At 42.4% G+C, this 18,023-nt stretch overlaps 1 long non-coding RNA gene across 1 annotated transcript; it reads left to right on the top strand.

Annotated features, from left to right (window-relative positions):
* The first annotated feature begins 1,648 nt into the window (after positions 1-1,648).
* Positions 1,649-6,443, top strand: LOC308485590. The gene is made up of 2 exons (XR_013990640.1): positions 1,649-1,692; positions 6,251-6,443. It is a non-coding gene; the product is annotated as an uncharacterized lncRNA (long non-coding RNA).
* Positions 6,444-18,023: the final 11,580 nt, after the last annotated feature.

Below are 18,023 nucleotides of genomic sequence, written 5' to 3'. Positions count from 1 at the left end.
CTCATATCTTGTTAATAAGTGAAGTTCTGTTGTACTGATCTATTAAGATCTGGAATGGAACTCTTAAATGGGGTGATGAACAAAGAGGGGATATTTTAGCTCAGTCTTCTTCCATAAAGTCTTTGGCTTAACCTCATAGCCTTTGGCTTAACTCATCCCACATTGGAACTAAGCTTAAATATGTGTAAATGAGGCATAGGGAACCTGTGGCCCTCCATATGTTGTTGGACTTCCATCAGTCACAGAAGGAGCAATGGTCAGGAATGATGGAAAATGTAGTTCATCAACATCTGGAGGGCCACAGGTTCCCCAGCCCTGGTGCAACTATGCTAAGAAATAGGCTGCCCCTATTACTCTTCCATTCTTAAGGAAATCAGCCCTGAGTGCTCACTGGAAGGACAGATCCTGAAGCTGAGTCTCCAATACTTTGGCCACCTCAAGAGAAGAGAAGACTCCCTGGAAAAGACCCTGATGTTGGGAAAGATGGAGGGCACAAGGAGAAGGGGACGACAGAGGACAAGATGGTTGGATAGTGTTCTCGAAGCTACTAGCATGAGTTTGACCAAACTGCGGGAGGCAGTGGAAGACAGGAGTGTCTGGCGTGCTCTGGTCCATGGGGTCACGAAGAGTCGGACACAACTAAACGACTAAACAACAACATTACTCTTGCCTCTATCATCTTCCTATCTATCATCTTATCACTGTCTCCACGTGTCCCCCTCCCCATAAATTAGATAGAAAGCTCTCCAGGTCAAGGCCTGCTACTGTTTTTATGCTGCTTTGTAAAGGGCCATGGGCATCTGGAATGATGGTGATGTGTTAGCATTCTGTATTTTTCACTTCCCCAATTAATTTATATTTCCGGTGAATCTGCTGATGCTAGATCCCACAGAGAAAGTGGGAAGGATGGAGGCAGGTTGTATGCTGGTGAACCGTGGATAGCAACAAGTGAGCAACTTGCTGCAACACAGGCTGGGAATAGACTGAGTCTTTTTAAGCCTCGGTCTCCAGCCTATCTCCTACAGGCTTCACCAGTGCTTTCTTCTTCTTCTTCTAAAAAATGTTTAGAGGTACTCTTATTTTCCTACTCATATTGAAATACAGCCCCTCAATGAGGCCAAACTTAGATTCACAAAATGTTTTTTTTAATTATTATTTAATGGCAAACTGCCACATACAGCGCCTTACTTGGATGTGTCTGGAGTCTTGGAAGCTTGACTACCCCCATGTTCTCCTACAAATGGAGCTTGTTTGGAGGTTCTAGGAGGGGAGTGCAGCTATCATATACCCTTGACTGAAGAACACTACACTCCTTCTGTCTGGGATGATCGTCCTCTTCCACCGAGTGCGCAGCTTCGGGAGGGACACACATGGAGCAGTGAGGGAGGAAAAGGACACCTGCCTAGCCAGCCAGATCAGCTGAATCAACCTTGGCGATCAATGGGGTGACAGATGTCACAGCCAGACAGCCCTCACATCCAGACTCACAAAATGTTTAGGGGTATGCGTACCCCTGCGTTCCCCCAGAAAAAAAGCACTGGGCTCCACCCCCCTTCAGAGTCTTAATGGGCCATCCCTCTGACCTTACAATGTGCAATCTTCCTTCATTCCACAACCTCCCTTCTAGTGCTCTCTTTGCACTGCCAGACTGGTGATGTCTGGTGGGAGGCATCTACTTCTTCAAACTAGGAGGTAGGTGTTGGTGAGGGTCCAGGCTGTGGCCCTATAGGCCCCAGTACTCTTGGCTATCCCTCTGGGGGGCCCTGTACAACCTCCAAAGGCACAACACTCTCCCTATCTTCAGCAGCCAGCTCTGAAACTCTGGTATCCCTGCAGTCTCTATGTGTCTGGATTACTACTAGATTCAGGGCTTAACCTGGCCAGAGATGGGAAAGCTTTGGACTTCCAGACCCTAGTGGACTACAACTCCCATCATCCCAGATCACTGGCCATAATGCCTGGGGCTGAAGGGCGTTGGAGTCCAACAACATCTGGAGGGCCAAAGGTTTTCTGTACCTGAGCTAGACCAGCCAGGTCCTTTAAGATTCCATCCATGATTCATTTCCCCTCGTCTGGCATTACAAATGATGGATTTTCTTTTACTCATAGTGAAAGTGCTGGTATTAATTTATGTTTCTCCTCACAGTAGCAAATAGAATTATCACTATTAATTGATAAACTGTGGCTTCCTGGTGTGTATGTGTGTGTGTGTGTGTGTGTGTGTGTGTTTTCCTCTCCTTCTTCGGAAGCAAATACTTCAGGAACAAGCACTGAAGATCCCATCATTGGTGTGTGGTGGTTCCTCACACCTGTAACACATATTTTGCAGCTTTCTTTCTTGCTACCTTTCCGCAAACCTGCCAATGTGTCTTCCCACCTCTTCCTTTGGGGAAAAAAGTTCCATCTCACCATCTGGCAGCCCAGCATCACATTTGAATGAGGTGTTCCACCTAGCTACTTCAGATCTCTTGCGCTTATTTCTATTGGATATCAAGTTGTAGACATTGGTTCCAATATGACTACCGTCATGGTCTCTAGAGCAGTGTGCAAATGGACTCTGGAAAATTCTCCATCATATTTGTGGGGAGAGAACTTGGGGAAGGAGAGGGGAGATGGACCATATCACCAAGTTTATCCAGGAGGAGGAAGAGAACCTCCCCATCCCTGGCATCCCCAGGCAGAGACCCATCTGAAATCCTGGAGAGCCTCTGGCAGTCAGTGTAGGCAATATAAACCTGGATGGACGAAGGAGCTGAGTCAAAATAAGAATAGCTCTGTTGGGTTAAGCCAAAGCTCTGCCTACTCCAGCTTCCTGTTCTCATAATGACTAATTAAATGCCTATGGGCAGCCCACAAGTTGGAACTGAGCACTAAAGCAATCTCCCCACCTGCAGTTTCCAGCAATTTGTATTCAAAGACATACTGCCTTCAACAGAGAAGCTAGAACACAGCAGTTGCAGCTAGTAGTCATTGATAGTATAAGGCAGTTTCCTCTGCTCCTCTTTTTCGTTGGGAGCTGGGCCCACCATTATCAGTAGCCATGGAAGAGCTCCCTTCTTTTTTCTTCAGGTCTTTGTGTTTTTTTGCTTTCCCCCTGATCTTTTTGTTCTCTTCATGTGACAATTGTTTTTGTGTGCAGTCCCAGGAGGGATGCACCTTGTGATCTTTCTCTCTGAAGAAAATTCTCACCTGCCTCACAAATTTGCATCTCTGTAACAGAAGGCGTAGAGGGCATTCAAGGTGCAAGACAGGCACTTGATTGCCTCTCTGTTACAAGAACAGAAGAAACTCAGGAAAATCCCAGGTCCACCCAGATACAAGCAAGTCCAGAATCTCCCTGTGACATTATCTGAACAATCTCCATGCTAACGGTCAACAGTGAAAAGCAGCTGCCTGTTATCCTCCCATCTCAAAGCACAATAAAGCGATTCTTTTTCTTTCTTTTACATATATATAATTTTTATTTATTTTCCATTTGATATTATACATTCACGTCATCATTATCCACTTTACCACTTTGGCTCTTTAGAGCCTATCGACTTCTTTCCCTCCCGCCTCATGGCTTTCAAAATTAACCTTTATATCATTGCATTTTGTACGCTTTCCAATTCTAATTACGCTCATTGCAAAATAACTCAAAAATTAAATAAAAATAGAAAGATAGAAAAATTCTCATTACAAGTCTTCCGACAACCCTGCTAGTGATGTTATTTGCTTTGAATAATCTTTCAGGTATCGTATAGATTTACTCCAGTTCTTTTGGAATATTTGATCATGCTGGTTTCGGATTTTTCCTGTCAGCTTCGCCAGTTATGCAAAGTCATCTTCACCTGCCACTCTTTCGCACAACAAAGCGGTTCTTACTTGAGACTAAATGAGATAATTTATAGCAGTCAAGGCCTAGCAGCAAGCACTGGATACTCTTGCAGAGACAGTGCTCTTGTGCTCAGATCCTACTTGAAGGTTTCCCATGGAAACTTGGTTAGCTACTGTGAGAACAGGATGTTGAACTAGATGGGCCATTGGCTGGATTCAGCATGACCTTCTAATGTTCTTACGAAGAGACATCAAGATTCCAAGGTATATGAGCAAGGCAAGAGAAACAGAATTGAACGGAAGCAAGGAAGATGTCCCAACAGCAGTGTGGTGTAGTGGTTAAGAGCGATAGACTCATAATCTGGGGAACCTGGTTCGCGTCTCCGCTCCTCCACATGCAGCTGCTGGGTGACCTTGGGCTAGTCACACTTCTCTGAAGTCTCTCAGCCCCACTCACCTCGCAGAGTGTTTGTTGTGGGGGAGGAAGGGAAAGGAGAATGTTAGCCGCTTTGAGACTCCTTTGGGTAGTGATAAAGCGGGATATCAAATCCCAACTCTTCTCTTCTTCTTTTTTTAAAGATGAGGTGGGACCACCACATGTTCAAACATGCACTCCATCTGGGCAGCACCTAGTTCTCAGTAACAAGACAGTGTCCTGCCCCCTGACTCCATCTCCTGCTCCTGCTTTGCCCTTCTCACTGGCTACTTGAAGTCCCCAATGAGGCCCATGGGAGGGGCAATGAGGGGTTGGAAAAGGCAAATCTGTTGTGTGGCAATTTCCCCCCTCCTCCCACAGTTCGAATAAATAAAGACACCGGACACAAGAATTTAGGTTAATGGGCGAAAATGGCCACAACTTTATTGATTACAGGTAAGAGCGGTATTGGCTTTAGGCATTGGCCCTATCAGACTAACCGGTATAAAACCGGGAAGGGTTAAGCACCAACAGGGGGAGCCCCCGAGAGGCACATCCCTAGGCGCTCCCCGAGGGGTTACCACTCGGGAGCGCGCTTTAGGCCCTAGCCTCCGTAGGTTTCGGACAAGGCGACGCCCCCGGAGTCCTTTATCGGACTACCCTTCAACTTTGGGGGAGGTGATGGCGTTCCTCCCCCCCCGACTCATTTGCATGATAATACCCCTGCCAATGCCTAACCGCCAAACCAAGGTGTTGTGACGTTTTGCTACGAGGTAGGCGAAAAAACCAAGTGGCTTCAAAATACAGCCAATTAGCCAAATGGAAAAACTCCTACCAGGACCCTTGCGGCAACCAGCCGAAGCCCATAGCAAAGTCCAAATGCAAACCTAGAAGGTGGGTGGGTGGGAAACTGCAGCTGGCTGAAGGAAAAGAAAGGGGCGAGCACGGGCTGCCCCGACCTTAAATGACCTGACCTAACCCCGCCCCTGTCGCCAGCCGATTGGCTGGCGTCCTAAGAGATAATCCCTGGGATTCCCAAGTCCCGTGGGGCTGAGCTAGCCCTGTGAGGTTGTAGATGGGGCATGAGCCCGCAACCCCCCCTCCTTATGTTGGGAGTGGCTTTCTTCCCCTCTTCAATGTCTCAAATCACAATGGGAGGACCTCCATCGCTGGGTGCCAGCCTTCAAGCACATCACCCTACAACCTAAGAACATAAGAAGAGTCTGCTGGATCAGGCCAATGGCCCATATAGGCCAGCATCCTGTTTTCTTTTTTTTTTAAATGATATTTATTAAAAGTTTAAAAGTTACAGAAAAAAGAAGAAAAAAAAATATATAACAATAAAAAAGAAAAAGAACAATAACAAAACATATAAAACATATAGAAACCATACATCAATACAGCAAAAAAGACAGACAAAAAAGAAAACTAAAACACACATCCAGTATTCCATGTCTTTACCTTTCCTTTACTTGTTTCATCGACCTCCTCACACCTCCCTTTATTTGTATTCTAATTCAATTCACTATTTCAGCAAGTTCTTCCCATCTTTCTCAATTTTTATTCTATAGTTTATCTTAACGGTCTAACCTTAAATTTTTTCAATTTAACCCATTATCAATCAAATTTTACTTAATTCTTTGTTGTATTTCTACTAAAACCATGTAACTTCATTCCCGCATCGGCCAGCATCCTGTTTTCACAGTGGCCAACCAGGTGCCTGTGGGAAACTCACAAGCAGGATTCAGGCACCAGATCATTCTCCCTTCCAATGGATCCCAGCAACTGGTATTCAGAAGCATTACTGCCTTCAGCTGTGTTGGAGAATAGCTATCATGGCTAGGAACTATCAATTCTCCTCATCTGCATGAATTTGTCTTTTTTTTTTTTTTTAAGCCATCTATGTTGGTGGCCATCACTGCCTGCTGTGGGAATGAGTTCCATAGTTTAACTATACACTGTGTAAATAATGACTTTCTTTTATCTGCCCTGAACCCTCCCTACTTTTTCTTCCTCCAGCTCCTCTTCTATCTGGGGCTGCAAAACCATGCCAGATCCTGACATGTCTGAGGGGCCCATGACAGAGCACAGCTAATCATCTTTCCGGCTCATTGATAACCAATAGATGATCTGATCCTAGAAGGTCTTTTACACCTTGAGCTGTTACGAAGATCTGCTGTCGTTAAATGAGAAATAAATCCATTGAGCTCATTCTCAAGACATTTATTCATGATTTATTTGTCATAGCCATTTTTGTCTCTTTAAAAAACAACAACACAAAACCAAAATGGCTGAAAAGAGTGGAAAACAGCAGCACAATAACAAAACAGCAATTAAAACTAAATACTTTAAGACCTGACAGCATATAAAACATACATAAAGCCGCCATCCCCAATAAAACCAGCCATTAAATGTCTCGTGCAAAGAAAAGAGCTTCAGAGCCCTTCTGAAAACATGAAGTCTTGGAGGAGATCCCCAGGGAAGAGTTAGAGTTGCTTTCTTGCTGATTTTATGAAGCTTATTCAGAAAGGAAATATGTATCTTGGTGACTCCTCAACACACAGATGTATTCTGCTTTCTTTTTCTGCTTATTATACTGATATCCCACCTTTTTTTTAAGGAGCTCAAGGTGGCCCACATGGTTCTCCCCCGTCCTTATTTAATCCCCACAACAACCCTGTGAGGTAGGTTAAATTGAGAGACAGTGACTGGCCCAAGGTCGCCCAGTGAGCTTTGTGGCTGAGTGAGGATTCCATATTGTCTTCCATATTTTTTTTTATTTTTTTTATAAATATTTATTGGGTTTTACAATAGAAATAAACATAATAAACAATGTAACATATATCTTAACATAATTTCACATTTTCTTTGGACTTCCTCTCATCTCCCGCTCCCACTTTCATCGTTATAACATTTTGTCAGCAATTTATTATCTTATTTGCATTCTTATATCCCTTCTATATTTCATAGTCTTCTAGTTCTCAAAAAGAGTTATATTTTCTCAATCTCACTTATTTTCTTAAATCATCTAAATTAGTGGTGCTCAATTATTTTGATCTAGCATCCTGTTTAGCATTCACTCAAGTTGCAATGTTTTTGTAAGTAATTCTTAAATTTCTTCCAATCCTCCTCAGTCCTCTCTTCTCCCAGGTCGCGAATTCTGCCGGTCATCTCAGCCAGTTCCATGTAGTCTATCAGTTGCATCTGCCATTTCTTCCAGTGTGGGTAGATCTTGAGCTTTCCAATGCTTCGCGAGTAGTATCCTTGCTGCTGTTGTTGCATACATAAAAAATGTCTGGTCCTTCTTTACCACCCCTTGGCCGACAATACCCAAAAGAAAGGCCTCTGGTTTCTTAGTGAAGGTATATTTAAATACCTTTTTCAGTTCATTATAAATCATTTCCCAGAACGCCTTCACCTTAGGGCAAGTCCACCAGAGGTGGAAGAATGTTCCTTCACACTCTTTACATTTCCAACACTTATTGTCAGTCAGGTGGTAAATTTTTGCAAGTTTGACTGGGGTCATATACCATCTATATATCATTTTCATTACATTTTCTTTCAAAGCGTTACATGCAGTAAATTTCAATCCAGTACTCCACAACCTTTCCCAGTCCTCAAACATAATATTATACCCAATGTCCTGTGCCCACCTTATCATAGCCGATTTAACCATTTCATCTTGTGTGTTCCATTTTAACAGCAAGTTATACATCCTTGAAAGTACCTTACTCTTAGGCTCTAACAATTCTGTTTCTAGTTTCGATTTCTCCACCTGGAACCCTAATTTCTTGTCATTTTTAAAAACTTCTTTAATCTGAGCGTAATGTAACCAGTCTCGCACTTTATCTTTCATTTTCTCCAAACTCTGCAGTTTCCAATTGTCTCCATCTTTTTCTAGAATTTCCCAATATTTTGGCCATTTGGCCTCCATATTGGGTCTTTTTCGGGCCTTAGCTTCCAAAGGTGAAAGCCACCTTGGAGTTTTATTTTCCAGCAAGTCTTTATATTTTGTCCAGACATTAAACAGTGATTTTCTGACAATATGGTTCTTAAAGGCCTTATTTGCTTTAACCTTGTCATACCATAAATATGCATGCCATCCAAAAGCATTGTTAAACCCTTCCAAATCCAACACATCAGTGTCTTCAAGAAGTAGCCAGTCTTTTAGCCAGCAGAACGCTGCGGCCTCATAATACAACTTTAGATCTGGCAGGGCAAAGCCCCCTCTTTGTTTCGCATCAGTTAATATCTTAAACTTAATTCTGGGCTTTTTGCCCTGCCAGACAAACTTAGAAATATCTCTCTGCCACTTCTGAAAGCACTCCGTCTTGTCCAAAACCTGAAGTGTTTGAAATAAAAACAACATCCTTGGCAATACATTCATCTTGATAGCAGCAATTCGGCCTAACAAAGAAAGTTTCAATTTTGACCAACTATCTAAGTCTCTCTTAATTTCTGCCCAGCATTTTTCATAGTTATCCTTGAATAGACTTAGATTTTTTGCTGTTATGTTTACCCCTAGGTATTTTACTTTTTTAACCACATTAAATTCTGTCTCTTTCTGAAACCGTTCTGACTCTGTATCTGTCAAATTTTTTCCCAAAACCTTAGTTTTCTGTTTATTTAATTTAAATCCAGCCACCCAACCAAAGTCATTAATCAGTTGTAATACTCTTTTCGTACTAGACTCTGGCTCCTGCAGGGTCAAAACCAGGTCATCTGCAAAAGCTTTTAATTTATAATGTTTCTGTCCGACCTGAATTCCTTCCACCAACCGATCCCCTCTAATCATATTCAATAGCACTTCCAGAACCGAAATAAATAACAAAGGGGAGATAGGGCAACCTTGTCGTGTTCCTTTTTCAATTTTAAACTCTTCTGTAACCACATTATTAACTATCAATTTAGCTTTCTGCTCTGAATATATCGCCTCAATCCCATTCTCAAAACCCCGTCCCACTCCCATCTCTTTTAAATTTCCCATCATAAATTTCCAGGAGATGTTGTCAAAGGCCTTCTCCGCATCTATAAAGATTAAAACTGCTTTTGTGTTTATATCTGTTTGCAAAAGTTCCAAGATGTCAATAATGTTCCTTGTATTAGCAAACAAATGTCTACCTGGGAGAAAGCCTGCCTGGTCCTTATGGATTACTTCATTTAAAACTTTTTTGAATCTACTTGCCAAAATGTCTGCAAATATTTTGTAATCCACATTTAAAAGGGAGATGGGACGGTAGTTCTTAAGTTGTGTCTTTTCAGCTTCCGTCTTTGGTATTAATGTGATAAACGCTTCCTTCCACGACTCCGGTGCCCTCTTCCCCTCCATAATTTCATTGCTGACCTCCATCAAAGGTTGTATCAAATAGTCTTTTAATGTCTTATAGTACTTGGAGGTCAGCCCATCTGGCCCTGGAGATTTGCCCAGTTGCGTGTTCTGAATGGCTTGTTCAATCTCCTGTCGTGTTATTTTGGAATTCAGGATTGTCCTATTTTCTTGTGACAATTTGGATAGTCCATTTTTTGCCAAAAATTGTTTAATCTCAGCTTCGTCTTGCGGCCCTTGAGTGTATAGTTTTTTGAAGTATCTCTGGAAACACTTTCTAATGTCCACAGGATTCTGAATGTTTTTTCCTTCAACCTCTAAGTTTGTAACCGTATTTAATCTTTGTCTTCTCTTCAACTGCCAAGCTAGCAGTTTTCCACATTTATTCGCCGACTCAAACGTTTTTTGTTTCATTAGTTTAACCTTCCATTCAATTTCCTGATTTATCAATTTAGAATATTGTGTTTGATAAAGTTTAATTTCTCTCAGAGTTGGCTGTGACTTCGGATTCACTCTTAACTTCTTCTCTAATTCTTTTATTTTATCCAAGATCTTATCTTTTTTCTCATTTTGTGTCCTTTTCTTTACGGCATTCTGTTGTATCAAGAATCCCCTCATTACGGCTTTACTTGCGTCCCAGACGATTCTTTTTTCCACCGTAGTATTCATATTTATCTCAAAGTAATCCTTCAAAACTTTTTGGGCCTTCTTGGTAATTTCCTGATCTCTGAACAAATTGTCATTCATCTTCCATCTAAAAGAGCTGGTTGGTAGTAGCGTCATATCCATCTTTACTGCATTATGGTCGGAGCAGGTCTTTGGGCAGATTTCCACTTTTCTGACCTTAGGTGCCAGGCCTCTAGATATCCATATTTGGTCGATTCTTGTCCAGGTCAGTTGGGCTTCAGAAAAGAATGTTCCCTCTCTTCCTAGTGGGTTCTTTGTCCTCCAGATATCAATCAAATCCATATTGTCTGTCATTTCAAAAAAGGTTTTAGGTAGTCTGCCGTCTTTTGTGACATTTTGACTTTGTGACTTGTCCATGTTAGTTGATACGACCCCATTCATATCTCCCATCATTATGATGTTGTTGTAGTCCAGATAATCCAGCATTGTCTCCTGCAGCTTCTTGTAAAATTCCGATTTCCCTTCATTAGGTGCATAGATTCCTAATATCAACAATTTCTCTCCTTGATGTTGTATCTCAATTGCCAAAATTCTTCCATGTTCATCTTTAAATAAGAATTTAGGTGACAGGCTCTCTTTCGCATATATCACCACACCTCTCTTCTTAACTTTGTCCGACGATATAAATTCCTGGCCCAATCTTTTATTTATTAACACTTTTCTATGGAGCCTTGTCACATGTGTTTCCTGTAGGCAAATAATGTCCAATTGTTCTTTTTTTAATATATGAAATATTTTCTTCCTTTTTTCCGGAATGTTACAGCCATTAATATTCCAGCTCAACAGTTGCAGAGACATCCTGAATTAATCTGGTTATTTTTCCAGGGGTGGTATCTTGTTCACAGGATCTTCAGGTTCCCCAGGTGCTGGTGTTGGTACTGGCGTTGCCCCAGGCCCAGAAGGTAGTTCAATTCCTTTTTGAAGGTCCTCTCCGTATGTAGACAGAAATTTGTCTCTCTCTTCCGATGTTCTGATTTTGACCTTTCTCCCTCTAAAGGTAAAGGATATTCCTTGGGGGAATTCCCACCTAAATGCAATTGCGTTGCTCCTTAATAATTTGGCAAGTTCAGAATAGGCGGCTCTAAGGTCCAACAGTTGTCTTGGAATATCTTTGTAAATTTCAATTCTTCTGTCCAGAATATCCAGTGACTTTCTGTAGTGTAGGCCCAAAATCTTGTCCCTTTCCTCCTTTGATCTCAATGTTATCAAACAATCTCTGGGCCTCTCCTTCTTTATAAATCTTCCAAGTCTGAAAGCTGACACAATTTTAAAGTCCTTTTCCTCCAAATTCCAGAACTTGGAGAATTCTTTGGTTAAAAACTCAGCTAGATTTCCTTCTTCTGCCTCTTGTAGCGACCTAATCCTCAAATTATTCTCACGATTTCGCAGTTCTATCATAGAAAGATAAATCTGATGTTCCCCAACTTGTTTGGTGAGTGGTCTTACCTCTTGTTCTAAATTTTCTAATTTTTGTCTGGTGTCCTCAGCCAATTTCCGATTTTCTGCTGTGGCCTCCGTTAACTGTCCAATTGCCTGTGTGTTCTGTGCCACTTGTACAGTTAATTTATTTAGGCATTCTGTATTTTGGTCAATCTTTGCTGTTTGCTCATCTGCTTTCTTGTCCAAAACTTCCAATTTTTCAAAAATTTTATCTAAAATAGAAGCAGATGCTCCTGAGGCCATATCTTCCAATTGTAACTGCTCTATTTCTCCCTCTTTTGCCTGTGACGAGGCAACTTCTTCTACTTCTACTTCTGAAGGCAAAGTAGGTACAGATGATCTGCGTGTCTGTGAGGCTGAGGTTAGAGTTGTCAAAGTTGTTTGTCTAACTCTTCCTCTTCTTCTTGTGCCACTCATTCCAACGTTATCTATCAGTCAAGGTCACACTGAGTTATTCCCATGGGAATAGAAAGGCCCAGAGAAAGCAAACGGCCAGGGAATCGAAAGTAAATGTAAAGTCACTGTTTTAATCCAATCCTCTAGAGGGAGCTTAAAATGTCTTTCAGAGTCTAATTTAATATCCAAGAACTTTCAAGTACAAATATTTAGCAGAGTTGATATTAATAATCACTTTGTTACAAGCAGTGCTTACTTGTCTCCAAAAAAATGTTTCAAATTAGAAGGTCTAAATACCCTCAGATTGTTGCAAGTTCCAATATACAGTATCCAAATCTGCAGTACTGACAGCTCAGTCTCTCAAAGCTCAGGCAGCTCCGGACCCTGGGTTTCACCTTTTAATTGTAATCCAATAAAAGGAGGAAAGTCAAATACAAATGATAATTCCAAATCATTAACTTAAAGTCTTTACTTTAGATTGCAGGTTCAGTGGATGCTTAGATCCGTAAAGTTTAAAGGTTCTTTTTTCAGCCTCCACTCCTCCAGCTCTTTGCTTTTTCAAGTTCAATGGCAGCGGAAGACGGACTTCCTGTTTCCACGTCTCTCCGCTCTCGGCCAAGTTCAAATCTTTTAATTTAAAGTCTCTAATTTCAAGTGATTCAGTCTTTACTCACGAGTAAGTTGATTTTAGTTCCAGATCCGAATTTCACAGGAAAAGGGATCAGCGCTCACCGGCAGCAGCAGCGCGGCTTCGCTCCACAGATTGCGAAACGGCTCACAGCGCCGCAACCCCCCTCCACGCTCCGGAGCCCCTTACGGGGTTCCTTTGACGTTTGGAGGGTCGCTTTAGGCGCCCACCGAGCCTCGAGGCCACAGGCTCTTGCCGCCTGTGGTTTTCCAGAGTGGGTCTCCGCTTCGCCGTAGCGGACGACCCGGTGTCTGCGGAGCCTCCTCTCCCGGTTAGAAGAGGACCGCCATTGCCGTTCGCGCCGCCCCCGGAAGGAACATATTGTCTTCCATATTGTGGTTATTAATATTGTGCATATGGAAGAAATGGAATGAATAAAAAAAAGGCTCTTCTCCAGTCCAAAAATAGGGTTCAAAGGTTTTACTAACAGAACTTGCTCCAAAACAGACACTTAAAACAAAAAATATTACATCCAAATACATACATAATATCATGTGCTTGGCCACGCACAGGCAGAGCATCTTAGAAATATGAAATTACTTTGTCTAGAACTGAAATCAAAGTTCTCCCTCTCTCACACACAGACTCCATTAGCCTGAGGCTGTGTTGTCCTAGAGAGAGATTAAACACACATCCTTTCTCTTCCAATGTTTGAGAGAGAGAGAACTAAGACCAGCTCACACAAAATGGAGATTTACAACTGAATACTCCCCATGTGATTTAAAGTTAAACACCTCGTGTCAGAGTAGCAGAGATACATTCTAAGTTAATTATCAACCTGTTAGGCTCTCAGCAACTCCTTTGTTTAACTACTGCGGAAGTTTCCATGCTATGCATTTAGCAGTACACATAAAGAGTTGTTTTCCATTAAACAATTGTACTCAACATTCCAGGTTGTACTCTGACACTCTAACTGCTATGCCACACTGGCTCCTGGTTTAATATATTCTGCATTATCATTATGAATGACTCCATTTGGGGGGAAATTTAGAGGCATGGTGGTATCACCAATGCATTGCAGAAATGAGGACTTGATTTGCATTTGCTAATGCATATGTATAGAACTATCTCTCAACATAGAGAGTAAGACTGTGAGCAGGTGGCCTTTGTACTTGCTCAGTTTTCTATTCAAAGGCTTCCTACAGGTGGGCTGTTTCCACCACCACCACCACCACTGCCACTTTCCTTTTTAATGGTTTTTTAAATCTTTAAACTGGACCTGGACAAGACATCCCTTCAAGCAGAACTGTCCTCTGAAACACCTTCTGATAAATGGCAGACACATAGCAACTGCCCTGGAGAGAGCCTATCAAGGGCTATTGTAAAACTTGCTGCACTGATCTATGGTCAAATGTGTATTGACGTGTGTGTGTGTGTGTGTGTGTGTGTGTGTGTGTGTGTTATTTGCATGGAAACAACACATCAGTGCCCATTAATCAAGCACTATATATGTGAGTGATTGTGATCAGATCCATGCAAGCAAATGTATTGCCATCTACAATAGGGATACAGTGGTGCCTCGCAAGACGAAATTAATCCGTTCCGCGAGTCTCTTCATCTTGCGGTTTTTTCGTCTTGCAAAGCACGGCTATTAGCGGCTTAGCGGCTATTAGCGGCTTAGCGGCTATTAACGGCTTAGCGGCTTAGCGGCTTAGCGGCTTAGCGGCTATTAACGGCTTAGCGGCTTTAAGAAAAAGGAAACAAACTCGCAAGAACTCGCAAGATGTTTCATCTTGCGAAGCAAGCCCATAGGGAAATTCGTCTTGCGGAACGACTCAAAAAACGGAAAACTCTTTCGTCTAGCGAGTTTTTCGTCTTGCGAGGCATTTGTCTTGCGGGGCACCACTGTAAATTTCGCATGCAAAATCATATCTGAAAATCCTGAAATGGGCTACAAATGAAGCATCTGATTTATTTATCCATCAGTACTATTTATTTATACTTCTTTCCCCTTTACTAGGGTGGGTTGCAACAATAAAATGTGCAATTAATGAGCAAAGAAAACGGGGAAGCCACAAAACAAGAAAAAGGGTTAAAACCATTCCATATATAAATTATATAAAAACAATTCAACATCTAAAAGCATTTTGAGTACAGATGCAGACTGGGATAATGCTCCATTTTAAAAGTATTGTTGAAAAAGACAGATTTTCAGTACGTGCTGAAAAGACAGAATGCCTGATATTTAAGGGGAGGGAATGCCTAAGGTATGTGCCACCACATGAAAAGCCTGATTCCTGGATCATACAGAATGGATCTCCTGATAAGTTGTTATTTGATGGAGGCCCTCTCCAGCAGACTACAGTGAGACTATCTTTAAGGTGAAGGATAGAAGATAAGGTAGTCAGAAGCTGGGGGGGGGGGGGAATGAGAGTAGTATCAAAACTGCTCTTTAGCTGGTGTTCATCTAGGTGTTTGCCGTTCAGTTTCTGTGAGGGAAGGGGAAGTTGTCAGTTTGGCTGGCATCAGACTCCACACAGACCTATGGGGTCAGTGGCTTTTGGAATCAGGCTGAAGACTGGAAAGGCAAGCCAGGAAGCTGAGAGGCTAAGAAGAAGGAAGCCCCAAAATGTGGCAGCTGCAGTGAGGGTGTGTATTAAACCAACAGAGAAATGGAAAGCCATGGTACCAGTGGTAAAGTAGGTCTGAGGGAAAGAAGGATGGAGACAGGCAACTGGGATGAGAAGGGGCTAACAAGAAAGTTAGTTTTCCCACATCAAATTGAACTAATCAATGGTTCTTGCATGTAGGTGTGGGTGTTCTGAGATAACAAAGAGAGTGGGAGAAAATAAGGAAGATTTAAAAATATATTTCCAGCAGAGTTAATTCATAGTTCATTTTCCCTTTCTCTTAGGCGTGGTGGTAAGAATCTGGACCAGAGGTTCCTTTTCCTTGGCAGCCCTGAAGTAAGACTTTCTATAAAGTTTTGTAGCACAATCTATTGTAACCAGACGATGCAATACCATTGCACCAAAAACAAGATTATAAGTGATTTATTATTTATGGAATGCAACTCATAAGGTTTTCTATAAAAGTTGCTACATTCTAATAAAAATCATGTTCTGAAAACACAACATATATACAGAGAGAGAGAGAGAGGTGCCCAAAGTCTGAGTAGGGCATAAGTAATCCATGTTCAGGCATCTTGAGAACCTGGAATAGGTGAAAAAGGATTATGTAAGCCAGGCTTATCATGTCAGAAACTCAAAGCAAAGTGGGAAAGGAAGGTACTAGCTTCCGTCCCTGGTTGTTTGCCCCCAGAAATAAGGGATTTTCTTTGGAACCAAAAATAGAGGCTATTAATTTTGGGGTCTGATCTCAAAGTCCAACATCTCTACACTTCCAGCCTTTGTGATCTATTTTAGTAATTAGCCATGGTAACGAAACATTGAGCCTCCAGACTCAATAGCAGCATACCCCTGGTTACAAGAAGCTGGGGCCCATAAAATTAGGAAGAGCTCTCTCCACCATGCTCTGCTTTGCCAACTCCTTAAGGGGACTCTGGCTGATATTTGTTGGAGGTGGACCACTGGCTCAGTGGCTGTTCTGTAGCTCACATCACACAGACCATTGTATTTCAAGTTCTAAGCTCTGCATTTGCTTTCTTTTTCTCAGCTATTCATGCATGTCATCAGACTCCTTTGCAACTGATAATTTATTAATTTAACAAAATTAATATACCACTTGATTTTAGTCAAACCTCAAAGTGGTAGAATAATGTGGACTTTCAAAAATCTTCCTTGCCCAAATAGGAAGGAGGAAACCCCACCTAACCAGGGAGAGAAGAGCACTTTGAGTAATTCTAGAACATCTGTACTTTCAAAAGGCATTCTTTTGTGCATCTTAGTTTTGTGAGAGCGCTCTCTCTCTCTCTCTCTCAGGGAGAGAGACCAGACCGCAATGCTTCTCTTTCTCTCTTAAGAAACCTGACTTTGCGGAGTTGTTGTAAATTTAAAAGAGAGTTGGGTGCTCTGGTGTGTCCTGTGAGCCACTTGGATGTAGCCTCTAGCAAGTTTCCTCCAAGGGAATTCAACTGTCAAGGTAAAAATGTTTGGCCACTTAAAATATACAGTGGTACCTTGTTTGCATACGTCTTGATTTGCATATATTTTGGACTACAAACATGTCAAACCCGGAAGTGCATGTCCCGGTTTGGAACCTTTTTTTGGATTACAACTCATTTTTTTTATTATTATGAACAAAAAAAATTTTGGAGGCCCCATTGGCGAAAGCGCACCTTGGGTTACAACCAGTTTTGGCTTACAAACAGACCTCCGGAACGGATTATGGTTGTAAACCAAGGTACCATTGTATGCTGTTACATCTGCAGTGATCTATTTAAATATCCAGGGCATCACATGCAGTGGTTGTTTTTTTTAAAGGATTCATGAATGAGCACAAAGCTTGATGATCTCAGCCTCGACATTCAACTGCCAGTCATCAGGCGTCGAGCAATCAAGTGCTGTGCGTCTCTGTGAGAATCAGTGCTCCATGTCATTCATTCATTCATTCATAACATGTTTTTAGCCGCAGTTCCAGTATTTGCTCAAGGTGACATCCAAGAGTAAAAATAGGCTGCAATAAACCTAACATTTCAAGCAAACAAATTGTTCATCAGACAATCAAAACATCCGTCGTGAAAAAATAAAATGCAGCAGAAAACGATCTCAGACAATGCTGGAAAAGGAATTAAATGCCTTTGGGGAGCATGGTGCAGTTGAAGAAGCTGAATGCATGCATATATGGATGGAGAAATAGCATGCACTGCTCACAGCCACATGTCACTTCTTATGGTTGCAAAGGCCAGGGGAACTGAGTTCCAGGACAATTAATTGACTGTAATTTATTAATTGGACAAGAAGAAAGTCAGGTTGCAGCAATTGAGGCCCTGAGCTACAAGTTGCATATAACCAGGGGTGGAGGAAGGGGGGTGCGGTGGGTGCGGGCTGCCCTGGGTGTCACCACTGGGGGGGGGCACAAAATGCCGGGTGGCACTCACGACAGGGCCTGCAGTGCACCCGAGCTGCAGGCCCTGTCGTGAGTGCCGCCCTCCTGGGAGTGACGTGGTGGCTTGGGCTCAGGCAGGCTCCGAGCTGCTCAAACGGTCTGCCCACTGCTTCCCCTCTGCTGTAGGGTGGCTGAGTGGAGGGAGGCAGGCAGACTCCAGAGGCCCCATGGGCACGCCGCCCCTAGCGCCTGAGCGGCTTCCTCTGCCACTGCGTATAACCACGTATCCTTTGTAGGGATGTACCAAG

This window comes from Podarcis pityusensis, assembly GCF_964106645.2.
Source record: "Podarcis pityusensis genome assembly, chromosome: 9".
Taxonomy (NCBI): domain Eukaryota; kingdom Metazoa; phylum Chordata; class Lepidosauria; order Squamata; family Lacertidae; genus Podarcis; species Podarcis pityusensis.
The sequence above is the reverse complement of the archived record's forward strand: the minus strand, read 5'-3'. Positions and strand labels throughout refer to the sequence as shown.